The sequence below is a fragment of the Monodon monoceros genome, unplaced genomic scaffold (assembly GCF_005190385.1).
Source record: "Monodon monoceros isolate NGI ecotype Baffin Bay Population unplaced genomic scaffold, NGI_Narwhal_1 Super_Scaffold_2, whole genome shotgun sequence".
Classification (NCBI taxonomy): domain Eukaryota; kingdom Metazoa; phylum Chordata; class Mammalia; order Artiodactyla; family Monodontidae; genus Monodon; species Monodon monoceros.
In genome coordinates this window covers 21,625,246-21,653,233 of record NW_021703776.1, presented here as the reverse complement: position 1 = coordinate 21,653,233, position 27,988 = coordinate 21,625,246, and the positions used below count along the sequence as shown (strand labels likewise).

Genomic DNA, 27,988 nt, shown 5'->3' with positions numbered 1-27,988 from the left:
TGCCTTGTGTAGGACACAAAGACTAAACTTCTCCTTCTAACTCAATTATTTTCATCATAAACCTTAGTGTAAAAGAAGTAAAATGAATAGCATCATGTAACAGAATGTGACCAGAGCTCTTAGAATTATTCATGCAAACTACTTTTAAAAATCCAAAGGGTAAGAAGAGCTCAGTCTATTTAAGGGTATCACAGAAGAGGTAATATTTGTCATCAGTAGGTTTGAACAGGTTACAGGATTTATTTGTAAGAAATTCTTCCCTGGGCTAAAAGAATGCATTGACTGAAGACTGAGAAGAGGCAAACATGGGATTATTACAGAGAAAGATGCGAGGCGCAATTAGGCTGAGCATATAGCAGATGAGGTGCTGGTCCTTCAACGTTCACTGCAGTTTACTTGCCTTCCTTAAATGCCTTAGCCCTTCTTCACCACCAGTGCAAAATGCTAGGGGATGAGGCACGTGGAAATAAGGTAGCTTTTCTAACAGCTCTTGGTTTGTCAGGGAGAGTGTCTGCATTAGAACCTAGGTTTCTTGGCCTGAGGTGGGTGGTCACCTGCCTGCAGTTTTTACCTTGTACATGAGTTGAAGGGAAATAGGAAAGAAGATAAATATGAAACATTTGGAAATACGTTGCTATCTTCATGTCCCTCTAGTAAATTTAATTGTAAAGAATAAGACCACATACAAAACCTTAGTAGAGAGTAGTCTTCAGGAGGGGGAAGGGAAGGAGAAGGATGAGGGCAGGAAGGCAGCAACAGATGAGAGGAGCAAAGGAGGGCTCTGGGGCCTAAGTCACTGTTTTGTCTAAAAATATTCTTCCTCCATCCCATAAACACACTGCTCTTTAACTTATATGTGTTATAAATATTTAATTGGGGTATTATGCAGGAGTTTATGTTGTTTCTGTGTATCCAGTGGATACATGTCTATGAGAGCCTCTTTTTTTTATATGAAAACTGCAAAAAGCAAAGAAAATAAACTATGTATTTCCGTTTGTAACGCACCTTCTATGATATCATAAACAATCACATAATTGATATTCGTTTCAAAATGATACTGGGATATCTCTCCAAATAGTAAACCCATTTCCCTGTTACTGTTTTCTTTCTACAGTTTTAACTGTCTCATTCAACCCTACCTAGAGTGATGATGACAACCCTTCTTAGTCCTGTTCCTTTCAGCCACTTTACACATAAATCACATCAGTAGTCTCAGTTGCCTGATGCCATGGTGATGATGAGCTTTTAGATAATTTTTCTAAATATGAGACTTTTCAAAATGATATTTTAAGAAAATTATGTAACTCTTTGTGATCCATTCTTACTGCCTTGCTACCCCCATTATCATCCCCAAAATATTTATGCTGTGTGTTTTAGTTTTCCATTAGCAAGTCCTGGCTAATTCAACCCTCTTTTTATTACACAATAGGGCATTGCATCTATTCTCTGAGAACCAGCCAATGTCAAATCCTACTGAAAATGTCTATTATTTTATGCTGTTAGCAACATTTTTCTTTATACTTGGCATCTAATTATACTTAGCTTCAGATATCCTAATACTTTTTACTTATTTGCTTGGTTTAAATTTTAATATTGATGATTGCAAAGCGCTTTGAAAACAATAGAAACATAGAACTCATTGGTTATTTTCAATTTCGTTGCCGTAATTGGATTTTACAAAAATTGGAAGGTATAGAAAGTTTGTTTTTCCCTTCTTAAGTATGTGCAATATATAGAAGGTGAATGAGAAATTGCTCATATACAATTGCCAACTGAGTTGATGGACTGTAAGGTTTTCAGCTGAGACAAATTTTGCCAACTTCTTTACATACATCTAAGTTAAAATGAGAAGAACCAGCAAGCACAATCCACACTGTCTTTAAGTTCCTCGATGGAGTTAAAGCCTGTAGCAAATTTAGGAAGAAAAAGTATTCTGTAAATGTAGAAAATTGACTCATTATTACTTGAAAGGGTTTATTGAGAAATATGTGGACAAAATCTCAGAGGCTTGTAAGAGGGTTTTTAAATTTTTTATCATTTTATTTTGACTATTATATCAACTATTAAATGAGATTTGCACTGTAATTACAGGTTGCCTTCTGTATTTTCATTCATGATAAAGTAGGTGCTTGTAGGACCTCTAAAAAAATCAGTGTTTCACTTTTAATATGTTTGCTTAGTGTATCTGGTTTGCCAGTTAGTTTAGGATTTCCAAATGTAAAAATAACAGAAATAATCACTTGTCTTCCTCATATCAACTAATTTATCAGTTGTGAAAACACTTTTTTTTTGCAATGAGAATTTGCAGTTGAAAGACATCTTAATAGGTTAAAATTTAATTTTTTAATTTAATCAGTTGAGATTTTAACATTATGAATATCCTATATAGTACAGAAGAACCATGTACTGCTCTGTCTTAGGCTAATAAGAAAAACAATGAACACATAAAAATATATGAATTATACAGTTGGTACAATGGAAGACCTCTTGAAATTATGAGAGTCTATAAGAATAAAAGCTTCCAAGTTATTAAGAAAGTAGAGGTGGAAAATTTAGTTGTATAGGATTCCTGGTGGTACAGGCATGGGGTGTCAAAGGAACCTGCCTGTAGCAATGATTTAAATGTTCACTTTTGGGCAGGTACGCTGCCTAAATCCCATTTGAGTATGTGCCACCTTGAAAGAGTTTTAGCACTAATTATAGTCATAATTCCATGATTGAAAAAAATTTTTACATGCTTCTTCATCTTTATATTTGGTATTATATTTGGGGATGCAATGAATTTCGGTGGACTGTTAGTTAAAATAAATGTAAACAAATTGATACTGATAGTGAGAATGTTTTATAGAACATATCAATATAGAATATAAAAGTACATCTTTCTGTTATAAAAGCCAGTGCAAGTGATCAAACTTCAGCAACATATTGCCATTTATCACATTAAATTGATATTCTTGCACATTGTTAGGTTTTGGAGTTTTATTTGTGTTTAACTTGTATCTTTTTGCGGTTCGTAGTCATAAAAGCTGTATAAAAGTTAGAAAGAAAAGGAATTAATAACTGGTTTTACAATTTCATATATTTACATAGCATTGTAATAAATATAACTTAAATTAGCACTAGATATTTGCAAACATTTTCTTATTTGAAAGGGTCTGGCTATTACTCAAATTTGAAAAACTCTGGCATAGACATTTTAATAGAAATGAACAGAAGTTTAGCTAGACTTTCAGCAAAGTTAAATATTCAATTTAAATTCAGAAGAGTTTAAAAATTCAGTAATTCGTCCACATATGTCATCAGAGAATGCAAATTGAAACAACGGATACAACTATGTGTCCATTAGATTGTCCATAATCCAGAACACTGACATCAGATACTGGTGAGAATGTGGAGCAACAGAAAGTCTCATGTGTTGCTGGTCGGAATGCAAAACGGTACATATTCTTGTCATGTGATCCAGCAATTGTACTCCTTGGTATTTACCCAAAGGAGTTGGAAACGTGTCCACACAAAAACTTGCACACAGATGTTTACAGCCGCTTTATTCATAAAGGCCGAAATTTGGAGGCAACCAAGTAGGTGAATGGATAAAGAAACAGTGATATATTCAGACAGTGGAATATTATCCACCACTAACAAAAAATCAGCTATCAAGACATGGAAAAATATGGAGGAAACTTAAATGCATATTGCTAAGTGAAAGAAGCTACATACTGTATGATTCCAACTATATGGCAATCTGGAGAAGGCCAAACTATGGAGACCATAAAAAGATCAGTGGTTTCCTGGGGTTGTGTGGAGACAGATGGATAGGCAGAGCATAGAGGATTTTTAGGGTAGTAAAAATACTCTGTATGATATTATGATGATGGATGTATGTCATTATACATTTGTCCAGACTCATAGCATGTGCAGCACTAAGAGCGAACCCTAAGGTAAACTGTGAACTTTGGGTGATTATGATGTATCATTGTAGGTTCATCCTTGGTAAAAATGTACTATTCTGATGTAATAGAGGAGGCAGTGCATGTGTGTGGGCAGGGTATATATGGGAAATCTCTGTGCCTTCCTCTCAAATTTGTTGTAAACCTACAACTCTTCTAAAAATGTCTTGAAAATTAAATAATTCTAAAACAAGGGACCTAACTACAATGCTATTGTTATTGTAGCAATTTTTTCATTAATCTAGGTTTCATAAATTTTATGGAGGAAAAGTAATAAGATGGGGTGGAAATAATACAGGATTTAGAGTTGGAAAATCCAGGTTCAAATCCAGGCTCTGACATTTCTCAGCTTAACTGAGTCTCAATATCCTCATTTGTAAAATGCATATGACAACAGTTAAACTTCTCATGGAAAATATTTTCAAGGAATATCATGTGAAATAATAAATGCCAAATTACTCAATAAAAGGCGAAAGATTTATACGATCTGAAGAGAAACCAGAGTATCAAAGTACTCAATAAAGAATGAAGCATTCTCCAAATACATATCCTCTGAATCCATCTGTCAAAGGTGAAGTTTTGTGCGGATTTATTCACATCCTCCTATCCACTTCTTTTTGGGACAGTAGTAAGTGTTTACAGAGTATAGATGAAACTCACTCATGTTAATTCACTCTTGGAATTAGCCTTTAGTCTCATAACACTCACAGACCACATGAATCACTCAGTCTGGAACAGAGGAATTGCGGGGAAGAGGAATATCAACAACAGTGATGTGGGAACCAGAAGGTGTTGGGCTTAGTGCTTTTTGGAAATCCTCCAACCTTAACTTCCTCCCAAACTATCTCCTCCTTCCTAAACTGGCTAAGTTCCTCCTCCCACATCACCTTTCCTAGATCTTTAATTAGTCACTTATCACCTTGCATGGTAACAAGCCTAGTACCTACTCCATGATCCATATCACTATTCCTTCTATAAATATATCTGGAATGAGTGAATGAATGAATGAACAAATGAACCATTTCTGGGGCTTCCCTGGTGGCGCAGTGGTTGAGAGTCCGCCTGCCGATGCAGGGGCCACGGGTTCGTGCCCCGGTCTGGGAGGATCGCACATGCCGCGGAGTGGCTGGGCCCGTGAGCCATGGCCGCTGAGCCTGCGCGTCCGGAGCCTGTGCTCCGCAGCGGGGGAAAAAAAAAAAAGAACCATTTCAGGACTAGTGCTATGGAATCCAAATGATACCCAGATCACCTTTTAGCTTGGATAGATTAAGTAATTCTGCGACCCTCTCTTTCCTTTACATTTTGGTGTTATTTGAAAATATCATAGCACTTGGCACAGTCTCTGGCATATTGTGAATAAACGTTGTAGGTAAAAATTAGTCAATAATAAGGATAGCTAGCAACTTTTAAAAACTTTATATTCATTAACTCATTTAATCCTCACCACAATCCAGTGAAGTGGGTACTGTTATTGATCTCATTTTACAAAAGGGGAAGCTGATACGCAGAGAGGTGAAGTAGCTTGATGAAAATGATGTAGCACATTAGCAATGAGACCAGGAGGTCTGAATCTAAAGCCTGCACTCCACTGAATTGCCTTTCAGATTATTACTGTAAACCTACATGCCTGGGCCACTGCTAACCCCTCAAGTGCACATGTGCAAATTAGAAAAACGCTTTCTTTCTGAAGGACACTTGACTCTCAACATTGGAAGGTTATCAGAATAATATATATACAAATATGTCATGTCTGTGATATGAATGGGACCTCCTTAGCTTTGAAATCCCTGTGCAGTGCACAAATGACATAATCAGTTGCAGCAGCACTGTGCCTCCAAAAGAGAGGGTTGAATGAACAATCCTTGTTCAGGTTTCTTATAAAATATTATTAGGAATACTTACCAGGAAAAAGCAAAAATAATTCATAACCCTCAAGAGCCAGTTGTTTCCTTAACCTAAAAAAAATTCCACTGGTCATTAACTGTGATATTAATTCTAAAATGAATACAAATGTATAAATTGCATGATTATGGCAGACATTTGTCAGCTAATTTGTCAGTGAAACTAGCCCAATGCAGCTTTCTAAGAAATGCGCATCATTTCATTGCTGACACTTAGCAAGATTTTCATTTCACACCTTTATCTTGTTGCTCATCTTATTGCTCTGAAGCTTTCTTTATCATTTTGACCAAGTTCACATTGCCACTGCTTTCTGAATTTTTCATTCAATGCTATATAATATTTTTGGTCTTTTACTAGTCTGTCATTTTGCTTCTTTTTAAGTTCTATGACCTACTCTGCTAAAGAAGTTGGACTGATTGTTTTTTTCTTTTAAGATGTTGGGGGTAGGAGTTTATTAATTAATTTATTTATTTTTGCTGTGTTGGGTCTTGGTTTCTGTGTGAGGGCTTTCTCTAGTTGTGGCAAGCGGGGGCCACTCTTCATCGCGGTGCGCGGGCCTCTCACTATCGCGGCCTTTCTTGTTGCGGAGCACAGGCTCCAGACGGGCAGGCTCAGTAGTTGTGGCTTACGGGCCTAGTTGCTCCGCGACATGTGGGATCCTCCCAGACTAGGGCTAATACCCGTGTCCCCTGCATTAGCAGGCAGATTCTCAACCACTGCGCCACCAGGGAAGCCCAGTTGGACTGATTTTTGTCAAGCGTAGTATTTAAAGCATCCTTGTTGAAATGGCTGTCATTATAATGTAGTTTCACCACCATCTGTCACCACTAAGCAACCCTAAACTAGCTCATTCTGAGGGTCAGTTGTAAAAAATATTGTTGCACTAATAATAATGTAGGCCACTATGCTGTGTAAATAGAGATTAAGAAAAAACAGACAGATGTAATAGTCCTGAAAGTTGTATCCTGAAAGTCCTAAAAGCATACTTTGTTAACCAGACTTGGAATACTATATATGACATTACGAATGAATGTGCTGACACAAGAGTATTAAGTTTAAATGCAATTATAAGTAAAATTGAATAAATTCACCCTTATTGTGCATGACTTTTTTCTTAACAGCTCAAGTGTAATGAATGTGTTCTTGCAGTTACAAAGAAGAGGCAGAATAGTATAATACTGAAAACAAAGCATTATTTCAGTTTGTTCTTCATTAGGGAATTTCACTGAAACATGTTTGTGATTCCATTCCTATTAGATAGATAATACTTATTAGATGATAAAAGTTGATTGATATAAAAGAAGAGCAGAGTCATAGTGACTGCAGCATCACATTTTAGAATTTAGAATATTTTTTCAAAAAAAGTGTGTCTTTTTAAAAGTCTAACATTTAAAGAGTTAAAGCAGTATATCTTGGCAAAAAAAAACAAACTTGTTTGTAATGTCATTATCTGAGTAAAAATAGTGTAGGATATTTAGAGGTCAATATGTTAAGAAAGGTTACAGCACAAGACAATTATCAGTAAAAACTAAAATAACACAATATGTGCTGAAAACCATATAGTATGTGAATCTTGAAATTTCTGGATGAAGGAAGGAGAGAGACTGGTTAGATTAAGATTTGGGGAGATTAGAAAATGAGTCCAAATGGTGTTTAGCCAGAAAAGAGAAATGAGAAAATAAGAGTTTTAAGAAAGAGGGTATAATTTAGTTAGAACTCCTTTAGGTGCCTATGAGTAAAACCCAACTCAAACCAGGCTATCGAAAATTTAAAAAGGAATTTTTAAGTCTCTGGCTTCAGGCATCTCCAGATCTAGAACTAACATTGTGTCATGAGATTCCATCGCTCTCATTCTGTTTCTCTTTTGGCTCTACCTGTCTCTGCTTTTCTTATCTTCTTGGCCTTATTCTTCCATGCTGTACATGGCAGAAAGCCTAGATACTCAGAGCTCCAGATTCTCATTAGCAAAAAGGATAAGAGAACCTTTGCTGTAGTCCCAACACGATTACCCCAGCTATGTATGTGTGTGCTCATTTGTGCCTTGGGTTGGGTTTGGGACACACCTTGATACACAGCCCCACAGGATTATGTGAAGTGGACAAGAGTTCTCAAAGAGATAAAGTGAACAAGACTGGGAAATCATTCCAAAGGGAAACCAAATGGTGTCTACCTACAAGGGTGGAGGGCTCTGTCATACCTGTTGCTTTGTCCCCATGACTTCTGACCATAGGCACCAGCGGCTATTTTTATATGTAAAATGTCTTAGCCAGTAGCCACTCAACCAGTGTTAGTTTATACTTTCTTTTTTTTAAAATTTTATTGTAGTGAATACTTAATGTTATATCTACCTTCTTAACAGATTTTTGTGTACAATATAGTATTTTTAACTATCAGTACAGTATTATATGGCAAATCTCTAGACCTTATTCATCTTGCATACCTGAGACTATGTACTGATTGATTAGCAACACCCCATTTCCCCCTGCCCTCAGCTCTGGCAATTTTCCTCTTCCTTCTTTTTTTTTTTTGCCCAGTGAAAATAAGAGTCCTGTGGTAGGTGCAGACCAAAGTACTATATAACACTGTGGTTAATAGCATTAACTTGGGAGTCAGTGAGACGTAAGTTCAAATCCTCCTCAACCTTATCTGCCTCCAGGACCTTGGATAAAATAATTTACTTCCCAAACCCCTAGTCTTCTCATCTGTAAAATAAGGATAATTTCTATCCTTGAGTAAAAGTATGTGAAGTACACCCCAGGCACATATCTGTTCAATAATTTGTAGGTATTTTTTAAATTGAAGTACAGTTGATTTACAATGTTATATTACTTTCAGGTGTGTGACATACTGATTTGATATTTTTATAGATTGCACTGCATCTAAAGTTATCATAAAATATTGCCTATATTCCCTGTATTGTACATTACATCCTTGTATCTTATTTATCTGATACGTAGTAGTTTGTACCTCTTAATCCTCTACCTCCATCATGCCGCTCCTCCTTCCTCTCTCCCCACTGGTAATCACTAGTGTGTTCCCTGTATCTATGAATCTGTTTCTGTTTTTGTTTCATTTGTTTGCTTTATTTTTTAGATTCCACATATAAGTGAAAACATATAGTATTTTCCTTTGTCTGACTTATTTTGCTAAGAATAATACCCTCTAGGCCCATCCATATTGTGGCAAATGGCAAAATTTCATGTTTTTATGGCTAAGTGATATTCCATTTTTGGAATTTTGTGTGTGTGTGTGTGTGTGTGTGTGTCTATATATCTCACATCTTCCTTATCCATTCATCTGTTGGTGGACACTTGGGTTGCTTGTATATCTTGGCTATTGTAAATAACACAACTATGAACATTGGGGTACATATATCTTTTCAAGTTAGTGTTTTCATTTTCTTTGTATATGTATCTAGGAGTCAAATAGCTGGATCATATGGTAGGTCTAGTTTTAATTTTTTGAGGGAACTCCATAATGTTTTCCATAGTGGCCATGCCACTTTACATTCGCACCAACAGTGTACTAGGGTTCTCTTTTCTCCACATCCTCACCAACATTTATTATTTGTTGTCTTTTTGTTGATAACCATTCTGGCAGGTGTGAGGTGATATTTCATTGTTATTTTGATTCACATTTCTCTGATGATAAGTGATGTTGAGCATCTTTACATGCCTGTTGGCCATTTGTATGTCTTATTTGGAAAAATGTTTATTCAGGTCTTCTGCCCACTTTTTAATTGGGTTCTTTGGTTTTTTTGATATAGAGTTGTGTGAGCTGTTCATGTATCTTGGATATTAACCCATTATTAGACATATCATTTGCAAATATTTTCTCCCATTCTGTAGGTCACCTTTTCACTTTGTTGATGGTTTCCTTTGCTGTGCAAAAGCTTTAAGTTTAATTAGGTCCCTTTTGTTTATTTTTGCTTCTGTTTCCCTTGTCTAAAGAGACAGATGCAAAAAAAATATTGCTAAAGACTTATATCAAAGAATGTACTGTCTATCTTTTCTTCTAGGAGTTTTATGGTTTCTAGTCTTACATTTAGGTTTTTCATCCATTATGAGTTTATTTTTGTATATGGTGTGAGAAAATGTTGTGATTTCATTCTTTTACATGTAGCTGTCCATTTTTCTCAACACCACTTATTGAAGAGATCATCTTTCCCCCATTGTTTATTTTTGCCTCCTTTGTCACATATTTACTGACCATAAGTTTGTGGGCTTATTTCTGGGCTCTCTATTCTGTTCCTTTGATCTATGTATCTGTTTTGGTGTCAGTACCATGCTGTTTTGATTACTGTAGCTTTGTAATGTGGTCTGAAGTCAGGGAGCATAATACCTCCATGAACAAGAGCTTTGTTCTCTTAATAGTTCTCTGGCTATTTGGGGGGTCTTTCATGTTTCCATAAATTTTAGGTTTATCTATTCTAGTTCTATGAAAAATGTTATGGATATTTTGATAGGGATTGCATTAAATCTGTAGATTGTTTTGGGTAGTATGAACATTTTAACAATATTAATTCTTCCAATCCATGAACACAGGATATTTTTCTATTTATTTGTATCATTTTCAGTTTCCTTTATCAATGTTTTATAGTTTTCAGAGTATGGGCCTTTTTCCTCCTTGGTTAAGTTTATTCCCAGGTATTTTATTCTTTTTTTTGAAGTTGTGAGCTGGATTGCTTTCTTATATTCTCTTTCTGATAGTTCATTATTAGTGTATAGAAAAGCAACAGAATTCTGTATATCGATCTTATATCCTGCAACTTTACTGAATTCATTTATTAGTTCTAAATAGTCCTTTGGTGGAGATTTTAGGGTTTTTAATGTATATTATCATGTTATCTGCAAATAGTGACAGTTTTACTTCTTCCCTTCTAATATGGATGCCTTTTTTCTTTTTCTTTTCTGATTGCTATAGCTAGGAATTTCAATACTTTGTTAAATAGAAGTGGTGAGAGTTTGCATCCTTGTCTTGTTCCTGATTTTAGAGGAAAAGCTTTCAGTTTGTCACCATTGAGCATGGTGTTTGCTGTGGGTTTTAGAAATGAAAACATTAAAATGCAAACATATCTCATTGCGGAGAGACACTCTCATGCTAACATAATGCTAATAAAAAGTTCTGTAAGAGTAAACAGCACATCAACTGCATCTTCATTTTCAAGAATTAGGAGAAAGAACAGCAGGGCAGCAGGAGGGTAAGGGGGATCACCAGGTAGAAAAAAAGAGTCAGGAAAAAGAGTCAGGTGAGTAGATACAAATAAGATATTCTAAAAAACAAATGAAATAACAACTATTCAATAAACTTTTACCAAGTTATAGGCAGTGAAATAAGCACTTACGAGCTTAGTATAGGTTCAGTATAGAGGCTTAGTAGATTCAAAATGACCCTGTAGAGCACAACAATGAGACCAACTTCAACAAGATGAAATGCAATAAATATAAATGAAAGATCTACATTTATATTCACAAATAAGTTACACACAGTGCTGTTTTCTTTCTTAAGGTACCCCAGGAATACAAAGTGATACAACTGCTGAATACCAACTTTAGAAATAAAGTAGGAAAAGTAAAATGGCATTGTATTATCGGAATGTGGACTTCTCATTATGACACTGGGAAACAATTGAAGTTTCTGGAAAAAGTCAGTTACCCGTAACTGTTGTTTTCAAAATGTTGTTTTCTTTCAGTCGTATTAATCAATGTGAGGAGAAAGCAGGAGTAAGGGGTCACTAATGAGGGCTTGGAGGTAGCAGTTATTGAAATGAAGAAGAAGGAAAATAATATTTTTCATGTAAGGAACTTATATGAGTACTAAAAGAGAGAACTGTCAATGATTATTCCAAGATTTTTAGCCGAAAAATGGCACCAGCAGGTTAAAAAAATGTTGGGAGAAGGGGGTAGTTTTGGGGGCAAGATGGGTTGATGTAAATGTATTTGTTTGGAGTCGTCCCAGTGGAATTTGCCATGGGATGGTAAACAGGGCAGAAACATAAATGTGGAAATGATTGGCTTTGAAATGCTACTTAGGAACAGAGAAGGTGATGGAAGTAATTCATTCCAAAGAAAATTTTAAAAAGAAAAAAGAAGAAGAGAAAGGAAGGAACTGAAAGCTGAATTCACCTCCTGCAAAGGGGTAGAAAAGAGTGCAGAAGGAAATAAAGGCTTGAGAGTCTAGAAAGAGATTAACTAGCAGCAAGAGCTCATAAGTTCACTGAATGGATTGTTCTGGGTTTTCTTTGGATTTTTCTTAAAGTCATAATTAATTTAGTTTTCTCCTGTTAGGAATCTATATTTCATTCTAATTTTGCTGATAACTTGTATAGGTCACATTCTGGAGGTCAATTAGATTACAAGCAAGTGTTTAATAAACTGTTCTCTAATTTCTTTTACTTTCCTTCTAGTATGTGTTTCTTGTTTTACTAATTGACATTAAAAGGTAATGCTATAGGAGAAATGTGGGGGAAGTATCTGAATGTTTATCCTGATTAATGTGTTTCTGATGATCTGGGCAGAAACACTAAGTGTCAACTACGACTAACATATTTCAGTGAACTGACACTCTTCTGGCAACCCCAAGCTCATGTGTTTAGAAGCAATTTATTTGGAGAATGCTGGTAGTCTCCTTTACATTGTAGTGTAAAATCCAAGGAAGTATATTTAAATGAGCAAGAGGAAGTTATGTTTTTTTATACTTTGGTGAGAAAAGTGGGGCATCAGCAGAGCTCCCTACAATTACATAATATAAATATTACTATACCATATGTAGAACGCTAGCATTTAAATGAAATTAGTAACAACCACCAAATGCGTCATTAAAGTAACAAAAACAAGTGCCTACTTATTACAGTGGTCTTTCTTCTCATATTGACCTTGTTAGACTGTTCAAACATCTGCTAAATTCACCAAGTTTCTTTAAATAGATTAGGACGTGGCTTATGAATTTTCTATTTCCAGAATTATAGCGGCTTATTTAAAATATTCCCCAATCAGACACCATATTTGTAGTACAAAGACTAGTTTTGTGTATATCTGAAGGTTTTTTTTTTTTCAGTTGACTTAGGAATGTTCCCATTGTGTGAATCAGTATTAGTAATAGAAAAAAGGACAAAGCTTCATCTTATAATAACCTCAGTATTTTCATCTTGCAGATCATTTCACTGAAAATGAGTTTGGAAATTGCCAGTAAACACTTTTTAATTGCCAGTAAACACTTTTTAACATGTATAACCTATGCAGTGAATACATTACTGAAAGTTGCCAATTATAAATATCCCATATGTAACATAGCTTTAAATTGTTGTGCTGCATACATGACTTTTATACCAACAGATCATAATAAAAATTGGAAGTGAAGATAAAAGACAATCAGACTACTTTGTGAGGGAAACAAGTTAAATATCCTATCCAGATGTTCCTAAAGTGTTATTTAATCCTTTTCATTCTCTTCTATGCACCTGTTAGCACAGATAACATAAGATCTACTGAAAACTAGTCGAGTAACTATATTTAGTAACAAACAAACCTGCTATCAGTTAATGTCTAATTTGAAATCATTTGAATTTAAACATATAAATCAGAAAAGATGACTCAGGGCAACATTAATACTCTTTTTTTTTTTTTTTTTTTTTTTTGCGGTACGCAGGCCTCTCACCGCCGTGGCCTCTCCCTTTGCGGAGGGCAGGCTCCGGACGCGCAGGCCCAGCGGCCATGGCTCACGAGCCCAGCCGCTCCGCGGCATGTGGGATCTTCCCGGACCGGGGCACGAACCCGTGTCCCTTGCATCGCCAGGCAGACTCTCAACCACTGCACCACCAGGGAAGCCCATTAATACTCTTAATTAGAGAGTTTCTTTTGGTTTCCATGTATAGCAGCTGCAGATTTTATTTTTTGAAACCCTAGCCTTCTGAAGGAATCTTTTCTTCATACGACAAATTATTTAAAATAACATAGAGTAGATAGCTGAGCCAAGTTCCCTCCTTTCCTGTTCTTTTGTTTTCTGTTACTTTAGTCCTGTATGAGGAGGGATAGCATTTAGGAGGGAGAGGGAAGGATGAGGGCTGGCAGTGGAATTCCTTCTCCTCCCGTTATTTCTAGGACATCCCCTTGCTTAAATGGAGATAACATTTAGGCTTCCAACTAATATTTTGTTTAATAAAAGTGTTCTGTTATTTAATAAAAGGAGAGAAAAATAGATTGAAAACTTCAATTTTTGTACATTGGATAAAGATGTGCTCTATTCAGATTTTTAGCCTGCATTGATTTGTCTCAACAGATTTACACTCTCAGCCAAACTGATCCTGCAGATAAACGGTATTCTTTCCCTCTTCTCAAGAACATGTTTGATGGCATGCTAACTTTTGTTTGTTATTTATGCTCTACATGTATGATGTTAAAAAGCACTTGAATTGTGTTATTACTTTGAAATGCTGTTGCTTTGAAACATCATGAAAAATAATTATAAAATCACATTCCCAACAAATAATGAATTCACAGTTGCACACAACAACTTGCTTATTAAAAGGAAGAAGTCACTAACTACTGATTAAATAGGGAAATTATTATGTGAAACAGACATGAAAAGTATTTTGCTGATTTTTCCCCAAGTCAATTTATGCTAGTTAAATTTATATGCAGTGAACTATGTATTTATATGTTTTAATATGATAAAAGACTGAGTCTTTCAAAGCAGAAAAATCTGGTGATTGCTTTCAGATGATTGACATTCTAAATTATACTTTTAAAATGAAAATTTACTTTGTTAGTTCTATTTCAGAAATCCAAGGTATTTTCTTGGTGCTTTTCTAGGAAGTACTACATTTTACTTCATAGTCCCCATACCTCCCAACATCTTCTTCCTTATCTCACTAGCCCATCACTAGGTCATCTACCAGGTGACTGCTGAATTGGCCTCAGGACAGTGTTGCTTCTTGGTATATATCAATTGAGAAAGAGATTCAGTACTGGTGAATATCAAAAGAAAATGATTTATTCTTCTTCAAAGATTGTTTTACATTTTCAATTGTTTCAGGATTTAGAACTGATAGATTCAATTAAGAAGTCTTTAGACAGAGGTTGAAATGATGTGTTCTCATGGGAGTGAGTGTAATATTTGGTCACTGATTTCCAGTTCTACAATGTTTTCACTTGCTTTATCATATTCAGGTGCTCAACTGATTAAGCTAAACGATGTGATAGTCATGTTAAAAGAACTTTAAATTAAGCTAAGATACAAACAATGTCTAGATTTGTACTAGGTGCAAAGGTGCTCAACTGTATATTAATTGCAAACTAGCTCCCTGAGAGTATGGAGGAATCTGGTTGTGACATTAAGCAAAAATATATATTTGATTGAAATGGCTAAGCTGGTGTCCTCTTCCTCTTGTACCACATCCTTTCAGGAGTTGAGCGCTCCATTTACAAGGAGGATGACTAGCTGACTATAAAGTGTACACAAGGAACTCTGTTAATCATTACACCAGAACAAGAGGCATAAACTGGGTCTCTCCTGGGATGCCTAAGGATGAGGGAGCACAGAGGAATCTTTTTTTCAGTCAAGGCTACACAAATAACTATGAATTTGGTGGTCATATCTCTGTACTATTTTATTTGATGGTATGGACCTGAACTGTATTTAATAGAGCCAAGTTCCTGTTCTATTTAATTTGGCACTGCTTTTTTTCAAAATTTAGAGACCACCAGTTTCTGTGAGGTTACCATAGCCAACACATACCAGCTGCTGAAGCAGTCAGAGTCAAATATGGCTATGAGCCGTTACAACTCTAAAAACAGCAATCATGGCTCATGTTTAGAAGTTTGTCATATACCTTTCATTGTTTTTCTAGCCATATGTATACATCCTGCTAAGTACCTTCTCTACACTATAGTATTGTTAAATATTCCTGTCCAGGAAAGGAAGTTTGAGAAGATTCTATAGCTATATATTAATAAGAACTGAGTCAATTGTCTGTTCATTCTTTTCAAACTGACCATATAAGTTAGCAGTAACCATTTGAAAGAAGAATTGATATTGAGAAAAGCGTATTCTGTAGTAATAATAATTTCTGTGTGTAAATAAAAGTTGAACTTTATTTTCTGGGAAAGACGGTATTCCTAGCAATAATAATGAATAATAACAACATTTTAAAATGTATGGCTTCCAGAGGACTTTGTACCATTGGTGAAAATGCTACCAGAGATAAAATAAGAAATTGAAAAACTGTTAAATATTGTAACTGTTCAGGAATACCTTTCCAGTGGTCTCTAAAAATCATAGTATGATATTGGTAATATGCCAACAGTATCGTTTTTTTCCCACAGATTAACACACATCTAATGTATTTGAAAGCAAATTATATTTTAAGTGCTGCTCAGAATTAAACATTATATTTAAAGGTTTTGAACTAACTATAATCCTCTTTAACATCAGATTAAAATATGCAGCAAAAATAGTTGAGGTTCTTGATTTCCTTAATAGTCTTCTACTCTGTAGAATTTAACAACTGTCTATTAGTTGAAGGAAAATTTAAATTTCTGTTAAACACTCTAAGATGGAAACAATTAAGACATTATATGTATTTAAATTATTCAATTGAAACAGCTTTTTAAAATTTTTAAAATTGTGTGTACAGTTGCTTTTTTTTTTTTTTCCAGCAAATGTACATTGAGTTAGTTATGAGGTAGTCACTACTCTGAGTGACAGAAGTGAAGGTGTGCACAGTCTAGTGGGTGGCAGGTAACTTCAGGGAGGTGGTAAGTCCTAGTAGAGCTATGAACAAGGTGCCTTGGCACCGCAAAGAAAGGAGCAATTGGCTTCCCAGGAAGGTTCCTACAAGCTGAACTGAAAAGGTTGCTGACACTTAAAGTGCGAGAAATAGCCTACCAAATGGGAAAGGGAGGGATAGTACGGTCCCTGAAAGAATTGTGGGGCATGGGATCCATTGTGGGGAATATTGGCAACAAGTGCAGAAGGCTGAGAAAATGCGAAGATCTTGTATATTCTGTTAAGGGAATGGGATTTTATCTTATGGGTGATGGGGAGCCTTAGCCATTTTTAAGTAAAGAAATCCTGTAGGAAAGGAGAAGCTGGATATGTACTTCCAAAGAGGAACAGAGAATAAAATGATCACTCACAACCTGGAAATTCAGATGGAAAAGATTAGCATGCCACCATCTTTAATTCTCTTAGGCTGTTCTCCTCTACCCCATATGAAGCAGCTGGGTTTTGACTTGGCAACCTTTCATCTTCAACCCCTCCTCTGCCTCACTCCTGGGTTGTTCTGTAGAAAATTACCCTTTCTGGTGGCTTGCAGAATAATTTGGGCTAGAGAAGTCTGGGAAATAGTGTTTTATGTTAAGACCTGTGCATAGATGCTAGTCCATTCTCCAATAATGTTGTTTCTTAAGGAAACTTAAAAAAATTAAAAATAATACAGAGAAGTATTGAGTTAATTAAAAAAATAGAATGACTATATTGTTTGGGACCCCCGTAACATTTATTCTATATTTAAAACATTCTGAAAGATTTTAGTAAATTTTTGATTTTTTTAATATTTTTATGGGAAACCTGTTTTGATATCAGCAGCTAAAGGGCTCAGAACAGACCATACATGAGACAGTTATTACATAATACTTAATTTTAAGGAAAGTGCCTGACAATCCCCAGCAAGTTTGTTAATTCTGGCTAAGCTTGCCAACTCAGTTCTCTCAGGAAAAGCTGCCACCAGGTAGATGCAGGTTCTTCTGAGTGCTATGAAATTAATGACAATACACTATCATTTTATGAATAAAAATCTAAATATATCTTCTAGCAAAATTAACTTGACAGTGGATGAACTGGTAGGCTCGTGGCTAAAGAATAAAACACCTATTTCAGACAATAATTAGGCCTATATAAAAATAATACTAAATATCAAACCCTGCTTTAAAATTTTCCTTTGGTTATGTGAACATGGCATTAGAATTTATCTCGTCTGTAACCAATTCACATTCTATTCATGAATGCTCGTTTCTCTTTCTTTGACCCCAGAATATCTACAGTTATCTGTGAAATGCATTTCTAAATTTCCATCTTGAGGTAGATGTGTTTACTGGTTCAGGAATTTAATTGCAAAGGTCGTGGACTTTTAGGAATAAATGCAGGCCTGTCCTTCTCCCTCAGTCCTCTTGCACATTTAGTGCCAATTGCTCAGGCAGATGGGAGTAGTGCTGCCCTCTTCCTGTCTCTCTGGGCAGCAGGTCAATCATTTACACATTTAAGTGTTTTGATGATCGTCTGATATACCAAGTTAATAAAAGCAGGAAGCAATTAAGATACCTTCGGGGAAGAAAGGACCCATATATCAACAAAACAACAATTTAGACCACGTAGCTACTGTCAGTAAATCTGAGAGCAAGATTTATAGGAAAGAGAAGAGGTTACTGGAATGTGAGTTAGTAGACTGTGGTTGCAGACCTGGCTTTGCTGTTAGTAGGCAGTGTGGTCTTGAGAAAAATTACTTAATATTTGGTTATTTCAGTTTTCTCAGCTTCAAAGTGAGAGTATTTTCTCTGGTCACTTCCAGTGGCTCATTAATTTCCTAAAGTGTGTGTCTTACGGATATCAGGACTCCTTTCTCAGCAGTAGGGTGCTCTGTGGGCCATGTAGTAAGACTCAAGTGACTGAGACTAGTAGGACATGAGTGCAGAATTTAAGAAGATTTAATTGATACTATCATACTCAGTTGGACAGGTAGAAACTGTGTCAGGCACCTGTCCTTTCTGTCTCAAAAGGGGGTATATTTTGAACAGACATACAGGTTAAATTGAAAACTTTTCTCCTTGTCACATTTCACACTTGTCCCTTTCCAGTTTCAGCCTCTTCTACTCCATGAGAATCAAGGATACAACTATGATTTTGCCTTTAATTGAGAGATGTTTATTATGAGACATCTTACACCATCCTGACTTTTTGTGAGCCTGTAACATTCAGCTGGCATTTTGGAGTCTGCTCCAACATCCATTAGAGGTCAACCTGCAAAGCAATACCCTTCATGCATTAAGAAACAGGAAAGTGGGCTTCCCTGGTGGCGCAGTGGTTGAGAGTCCGCCTGCCGATGCAGGGGACACGGGTTCGTGCCCCGGTCTGGGAAGATCCCACATGCTGCGGAGCAGCTGGGCCCGTGAGCCATGGCCGCTGAGCCTGCGCATCCGGAGGCTGTGCTCCGCAAGGGAAGAGGCCACAGCAGTGAGAGGCCCGCGTACCGCAAAAAAAGAAAGAAAGAGGAAAGTGTTCTAATGTAAGGCATTAAGAAAGGACAAGTTATCCCCAGATGGATTTGTTAAATACAGGGTGAAATGCAGGATATTAGAGTGTTTAAGTGCCATTTAATCTGGAGAAGCCAGAGTAGATTTGATTTCAGACCCCCTCAGCTGAAGTAGGAAATCGAGAATAGCAATCCATGTTTAGATGTCTCTGTAGTGCTTGCTGATGAAATGAATACAGCTAATTGAGAGCAAACTGTTTGTAAAAGCAAGGATGGCACACAGTATAAGAATTTTAGATGTTAGAAAATCAAACTGTCAAAATGATTCTGAAAAAGAAATACATCATTCCCTGGCCAGAGCCTCTAAAAAGATAGAAGATATAATTCAAGGTATAAGTCAAGTCTGAAATAAAGGGAGTTATCTAGTGAGTTAATGTTGAAAGGAAGGTGTGTATGTAATAGGAGGAAAACATGCTCAAGCAGGACCATTGAGACTATTATTAGTGGAGTGAAGATTAAAGTGCAGAAAAAGCTAAAAATTTCAAAATAAACTCAGGGCAAGAAATAAAATTTTAGGCTATGTTTAGAACATTATAGATTCACTGTTACAGGAAGATTGAATAATATTAACAGATGAACAAAGAAAGGGAAATATTTAACTTCTATTTTGCTTCTAATTTCTGAATCAAAGAGATTGATGTTTATATAGGAAAAGGCAGAACAAACATGGATAAAATGAAACTGCATCTCTTGATCGGTGAGGAATAAGAGTTTCTCCCTGGATGCTTTAAATGTATCCAGTTCTCTAGTTCTGGTAGAATTCCACCATAGGAAAATTACACCTTAACTTTATATAGTACTTTGGGACTTCCCTGGCCGTCCAGTGGTTAAGACTCTGTGCTTCCAGCGCAGGGGGTGTGGGTTCGATCCGTGGTCGGGGAGCTAAGATCCCACATGCCTCGGGGCCAAAAACACAGAAAACATAAAACAGAACCAATATTGTAACAAATTCAATAAAGACTTTAAAAATGGTCCACATCAAAAAATCTTTAAAAAAAAAAGCAACTTTATATAGTACTTTGTAGTTAGTGAAGTGATTTCACATACTTAATTTTATTTGTTAGTTTTAATGACCCAGTGTGGCAACTGAGAAAGCATATTATACTGCTTTACAGAGAAGTAAGTAGACTCAAAGACTGACATTCTCAGTCACATTTTTAGTAAGCAGCCCAGCAGGGCTTAGTATTCAGAGAAAATGGATATGAGAAAGGGCATATGATTAGGAAATTTCAAAAGGTAGATCTTGGAAACAATAACAGTAAGATTGATATCGGTGTTTTTCAAAAATCTAAAATAAATTATTTTGTACATTACATGGAAGCATTTAAAAAGGGAGTGATCCTGTATTATGCATGGTTTCACTAACAGTAAAAGTTACCAAAATAATTGCCTTTCCCTTTTGATTCAGAATGATCATATGTCTCTATTTGAGCAGTTGGCATGCTTTCTCTCCCTTTGTAACTAAAATGGGAATTTGCACTGATCTGTATTTAATAGAGCGTGGAGATTTGTGCCATGCTACAGAACTCTGTACTCGAGTCTGTCGTGTTCTGCATTTTTATCTATAATTTAGGTGGAAATACAGTGCCCAGACCGAAATAGCACTTCTCTGGATAGCAGAATACAGACAATCCTTGCTTTGCACAGTTCCAATGTGCACAAATTTTTGTTACCATGGTTTGGTTAAATGGCACTTGTAGCAATTGAAATTTCTGTTACCACAATCTATGGTCTGTGACTAGCTGCATGAAGTACAAACTTTGCTAGTAGCTGTTCAGTCTACAAATCACTGAGTAAATAGCAGATGCACGTCTTGATCAGTGACCAATTATATTACTGCTTTAGAAGTTTGTCAGTGATTGCTCACTCTGCTTCTGTCATTCAGGTCAAGCCCAGATAGCAAGATGTGTAGTTGTGTTGCCATCTTGTCTCCTAGTGATAAATCCATGTGCCATTTTATCAATACAAAATGGATAATCAAATGTGGGAATGGACCAACGAAGATGAAAGTGCACCAAATATATGAAAAATGATCATGCTAGAAGTGAAATTTGAATCAAACATACATGGAGTTATAGGAGAAATAGCTGACCATGGGAATGTTGATGCTGTTGCCATTCAAGAGACTGTAGATATGCAGCCTCAGGAACTTAGTGAAGGTGAACTTATAGACATCATTGAGGAAAGTGACAAAAAGGATGACTGTGTCCCAGAAGTGAAGGTGACAAAAAGCTCCACTTTAAAGGAACTCTCAGAGATAATTTGCCACACTGAAAGCACGAAAGATAAAATGTTGCTGGCTGATCCAAACTTAGAAGTATCATGTGCAAGATATAGCAGAGATACTCATTCAATATCATAAATAATGTAAGGAGAAGGCAGCAAGCGCTGCTCAAATTAAGATTTTTATCAGCAACAACAGCCCTTAATTCTCAATGTTTCTAATGTTTTAAATTACAGTGTAGTAAATAAATATTACTTTTACCATCTTTCATTTCTTTATACATTTATATCTGTCAGTAATAGAGGTTTGAATGTTTTGGCAAAGAATTTTAAAGGTCATGAGACAATTGCAGTTTTCTCCATTGATTATTAAGATCACTTTGCACAGTTTCATGATGCACAGTCATTTTATAGTCCCATGCTATCATGCAAAGACTTCCTGTAATTTCAAAAGGCCTGAACTGTGAGCTGATAAAAAAAAATAATAATAATGGCATTTAACAGAGATAAGCATACAGGTATGTATTTAGAGTCATGGGGTGAGCAGAAACTTAATATGAGCAAATAGTGTGACATGTATGCTAAGAAAAGTAAGAAAGTTAGGATTATTGTAACAGGCCTGGAGTAGTTTTTTCAGTACCATCTGTACTTGTCAGCAGCTGAATGTTCAGTTCTGGGCCCCACATTTAAATAATTATTTGCAGGGAAGGAAAACTACTTCATATTAATTATAGTTGAAGAGACTGGGGAGATGGGGGGGTACCTAATTAAACATTACTGATACAAAGGAAGTGGGAGTACATTTAGCCTATGGAACTCCAAAGGGTAAACCAGGAAGCTAACAGGGGATGCTTCGAAGAGACAGAATTTCACATTGTTAAACAATTCTTTTTCATATTGTGTTGCTCTAAAATGGAATCAGAGCAATGGAATCATGTTGCTATGCTATTGAGATTTTTAAAAAAATAACTGTCTACTAACAGGGATGGCTTTCAGAGATTCGGGCTGGAGGTAATCCCTAAGGCCCCTTTCAACTATGAAAGGGTATAATCCTAGAATGGTGGTTACTATAATCTGTAATGGTGGATTGTGGTTACTACATCTCTATGTGCTGTTTATTAAGAGGTACTTGGATCCTGATGCATTATGGAGTATTAGCAAGAAAAACAGATTTTATGTCAGAAACATCAGGGTTAAAAATCCCTGTTCAGGGCTTAAAGTCCCTGTTCAGGGCTTCCCTGGTGGCGCAGTGGTTGAGAGTCCGCCTGGCGATGCAGGGGACACGGGTTCGTGCCCCGATCCGGGAGGATCCCACATGCCGCGGAGCGGCTGGTCCCGTGAGCCATGGCCGCTGAGCCTGCGCGTCCGGAGCCTGTGCTCCGCAGCGGGAGAGGCCACAACAGTGAGAGGCCCGCGTACCGCAAAAAAAAAAAAAAAAATCCCTGTTCAGATAACTATGTACCCTTGGGTGAGTTATTGTCCACAAGCCTCTCCTTTGTTTTCCAAAAAATCGAAACAATACTTGCTTAGACTTGTTTTCTGAGGATTACAGGCAATATACCTTCCTGGTGTTTGTAAATCTTAACTATTATTGTCTTAAAAAAAAACACAACAAAAACAGCAGTACAAGTGAATTTGGGGGATAGGAGAGTTTTTTCAAATACCAAAAATGATAATTTATTATGTTTTTTCTTTTTCATATTGCCAAAATATTTCTTTAGTAGATGTGAGATATGCATGATACACATTTATAATATCTCTATAAGAGTGAAAGGTGCAAAACATAGTGGCAGAAGTATGATGACTCGTCAAGAGAACACATTTTGGATAAGTCAAAATTAAATCAGAATGAGCAAACCTTTTCAAAACAAGTTTAAAATAGTAAGATTTAGACATTGTAAATCAAAACTACAGCAACAGAAAGACTATTGAGTTTATGATGAGACCTTATTTTAAAATTAATTATGGATCAAATTATTTTTTATTTCAAACTTCTTGTTTTTATTTTTTTTAATATGGTAGAGAATACATGGTATTTACAGTAAGGTCACTTTTCTCACAAAATTGTAAATAAAATCATTCATTGAAAGTTAAATGGTAAAATCTAGACAAAGGAATAGAGTGGCCATCAGACAAAACTTGATGAAAGTATTGACATACATACTAAAAGTATGTATTAATTAAAATTGGGAATTGAGAAAGAAAATTAAAGTAGAAAACCTAGAAATTTCACAACTAGGCATTTGCATCAGGTAAACACCTCTGTTGTAGAGACGGATACATTGGTTTATCAAAGCCACATATCATTTTTCGTTTCAGAAATATACTGAAATTCTCTTGTTTTGAGTCGGAGCTCACCAAACATTTATCCTGTGTAGCTTGTGAATTAGTTAAGACCATGGAAATGTCTGCTTACCATAGATATCATGCAAAGTAATCCATAGCCACAGCAATCAGAGAAGAAAAAGAAATAGAAGGAATCCAAATCGGAAAGGAAGAAGTAAAACTGTCACTGTTTGCAGATGACATAATACTTACACATAGAAAATCCTAAAGACACACCAGAAAACTACTAGAGCTCATTAATGAATTTGGTCAAATTGCAGGATACAAAATTAATATACAGAAACTGTTGTATTTCTATACACTAACAATGAACTATCAGAAAGAGAAATTAAGGAAACAGTCCCATTTACCATCATATCAAAAAAAATAAAATGCCTGGGAATAAACTTACCTAATGAGGTAAAAGACTTGTACTAGGAAAACATCTGGTTTTCTATTGATACTTCAGTCTCTGTGAGATTGATAGGATGAAGCTGTCCTTAAGAAACAGAACTCTTAGTATACTGACAAAATTAAGTTTTTGATTTTGTAAAGATGAGAGCCAGCCCCTGGACTGTGGTAGAATCACCAAGGTAATGCCCATCCCGTGGTATTTCTTGGGAGTCCTCCAAATCCTTCCCTGGCTACTTTCTGACCTTGGGACTTGCTCTTTCTTTGAAATATCTGAGTCACATTAGATATTTTTTCCATAAAATTCTACAGCTAAATTAAGTAATTTATAATATTCTCAGCAGAAATAGAAAAACCAAGTTTTACTTTCAAAGGGCTTAAACCACAGAATTATAATCTGTGGGTATAAACTACAAGTATAACTAATCACAAGATATTTTTATAGTAGGAAATAATGGCTAATACAAATTAGTACTCTACAGTTTAATTATGAAAGTGCTAACAGGGTGCCCAGTTGCAGAGCTATCAAAGACTGGGATGGTCAATTACATAAGACTTCCCAGATGTAGAGGATGATGGTTTAGGCCTGACTTGTTATTAAGAAATACATTACAGGAGGAAGATATAAGGAAGGGATTATCAAATGGAGTATTCATAAGAATTTCCATATATTATAAATTCCCAGGTATCACACAAAGTTTATGATTCAGAGGTGTATTAGTTTTCTACTGCTGCCATAACAAATTACCACAAATTTAGCAGTTTGCAACAACACAAATTTATTATTATCTCACAGTTCTGTAAATGAGAGATCTGACTCCTCACCTGGCTTTTCTGCTTAGGTTATCGCAAGACTGGGATCTTATCTGTGTGGCTCTGGTGGATATCCACTTTCAGAGTCATTGAGGTTTTTGGCAGAACTCATTTCCATGTGTCTGTAGGATCAAATGCCTGTTTCCTTGCTGGTTGTTGACTGGGGGTTATTCTCAGAGTCTAGAAGTCTCCTTCACTTCCTGGTTCATGGCCTTCTTCCTCTTCAGTGCCAGCAGTGGAAGTTCCAGTCCTTCTCCTGCTTCTTATCTCTTTGACCTTCTATTCTGCCTCAACCTTCCGGCCCTTACCTGAAAAAAGTTCTTTGCTTATGTGATTAGATTGCACCCACCTGGATAATCTCTCTATTTTAGGATATGTAACCTTAATTACATCTACAGAATCTCTTTGCTATGCAGGGGAACATAGTCATGGGTTTCATGGATGAGGGCATAGACATTTTGGGGGAGCTGTTATTCAGTTTACCACAGTAAATGACTGTGATTTCACATTTTGAGAAATGCTGGTATAAAGGCATAAAAGTTGGGAACTAAATATCCAAACATGGTAGAAGATATACTGATTTGGTCTTAAGTGAAAGAGAAGAATATGAAATTAGGAAAAAATATTAGATTTGATGTGGAACCAACAAATAAAGGGCAGATATTACATTAATCAAAAGCAATGATATTTCTTTCTTAAACACTTAGAGAACACTTGAGTTTATTTAGGATCTATTTATTTTCACCTGGTTGAGAAAAACACTTTACATAGCTCAATGTGTGGAAATAATCTTTTCATTGTACTCACATCTATATTTGACTCAGTTTGGAATTGTTTCAGAGACTATTGGGATTATTACTGTTTGTAAAATTCTTAATAGGAATTGTTTACACTCAACAATATGATTTGATTGGGTTGACTATCACTAATTTTTTTTTGGTAATGAAAACAGTATGTTTCTCTTTATGATTCAATTCCTAACCTTTTAAAATTTATTTTAAAAATGTACATAAAATTCACTCTTTTTGGTGGGATTTTATATAAACATGACAAATGCATGACAATCATGATACAGAACAATTCAGTCACCAAAAAACCCCCCAAAACCTTATGCTTCTAATTTGCAATCAGTTTTTGCCCACAGCCCTAACCCCTGGCAACCACTCATCTGTCCTTTATCCCTGTAGTTCTTCCCTTTCCTGGAAGTCATATAAATATAACCATATAGTGTGCAGGTTTTTAAGTCTATCTTCTTTCACTTAGCATAACACATTTGGGATTCATCCAGGTTGCTGCATTTATCAGTAGTTTGTTCTTATTTATAATTCCTAAACTTTTTTTTTTTTTTTTGTGGTACGCGGGCCTCTCACTGTTGTGGCCTCTCCTGTTGCGGAGCACAGGCTCCGGACACGCAGGCTCAGCGACCATGGCTCACGGGCCCAGCCAGCTCCGCGGCATGTGGGATCCTTCCGGACCAGGGCACGAACCCGTGTCCCCTGCATCGGCAGGCGGACTCTCAACCACTGCACCACCAGGGAAGCCCTATAATTCCTAAACTTTTGACTGAAATTGGTTCTAAATTAAAATCTAAGTATTTTTCATAATTAAATTACCCACAATGGTTTCCTTTCACCAGTACATTCAGGAATTGTTCTTGTCATAATGCTAAAATTCTGGGGTTTGTTTTTGATTTTTTTTTTCTCTTTGTAAATTTTTCGTGTGAGTCAGACACAAATCTTATTTTGAGGAAAATGCCGATTTATCAGTGTGTTTATTTTGAAAGTCTGCTTAATGGAAGTTTTTAATATTTAACAGATAGGTGATCATTGCATTATTTTGAAAATAAGAGCTAGACTTAAAGATAGGTTACATCTCAATAGTCTATTACAATGGAGATAAATGTTGTCACAAAGAGTCCAAAAAACAGTTTAGGGGATTTCCCTGGCGGTCCAGTGGTTAGGACTCTGTGCTTCCACTGCAGGGGGCACGGGTTCAATCCCTGGTCAGAGAACTAAGACCCCACAAGCCTCATGGCATAGCCAAAAAAAAAAACCCCAAAACAAACAAACAAAAAAAACAGTTTAGTTGAGTTTGATGCCTTATATATGAATTTTGCTCATGTGATAATTAACATTTTGCTTATGCTAACGTTAAAGTCATTTTAAATTCCTGAATTTATAACCACTGTGGTAGTACAGAGGCAGCTGACAAGCACGTAGGGTGGTAGGAAGAAACTAGTTTAAATTGTAAGCTTCTATAGATACTCAGCAGAGTGGATAAGCCACATCCAGATAATTGTGATTCCAGCAGATGTGAATTTGTTCTCATTAGAATTCATGATTCCAAGCCCTACACAGTTCAAGTAAATGGCTACCAAGCAGGAAACTGAAATCTTGACCTTTTCTGTCTCTTAAATATAAGCATCTCAGTCATAGCTCCATACTTAAAAATAGACAGTTCCATAAGTCAGTTGTGCAGCTAAAAGAATTATTAATCTTTAAATAAGGGATTGTTCATTCTGTACTCTGCTGGGGGTTATATGGTCCTCTTCATGTACTATACCTCAGAGTGTTTTACTAAGCAGGGAAGTATTTGGGAGATGCGTGATGAATATGAAACTCACGTAACTGCAGCAAAAGCTGGTGTCCTAGGAACTATTTGTTAAAACAGAAATCTGTCACCCATATTTGATGCTTGACATGCAGGACCAGTTGGAGAGCAAAACATGTTGTTTACTTTTCAGCAAGCATGAAGAGCATTTTCCAAAGAGGAATATTTGCATAAAGAAGTTTGTCCATGAATGAAAATCCTCCAAGGATTTAAAAAGACACACATCAAGATTTTATGGTATAGGATAAAACTTAGGATGTTTAGTTGCGCTTACCAAAGAGGCATAGAAGCTTCTGGCTGTGTGGCTGATGGGTTGAGGATTAGCGGTATTTGTGGAGATTGCCACGAACCTCATTAAAGATACAAGAGAGGGTTCTCTATGAAGCTTCCCTGACTCCCTCAGATGGCCGCTCTGTTCTTGTACAACCCTTTTTAAATGATTTCTTTTCTA

The 27,988-nt window shown here is 36.1% G+C and overlaps 1 protein-coding gene across 1 annotated transcript in view; it reads left to right on the top strand.

Moving 5' to 3' along the window:
- Positions 1-27,988, top strand: part of MAGI2 (membrane associated guanylate kinase, WW and PDZ domain containing 2) — a 1,340,884-nt gene that overhangs the window by 263,840 nt on the left and 1,049,056 nt on the right. The window lies entirely within an intron of this gene.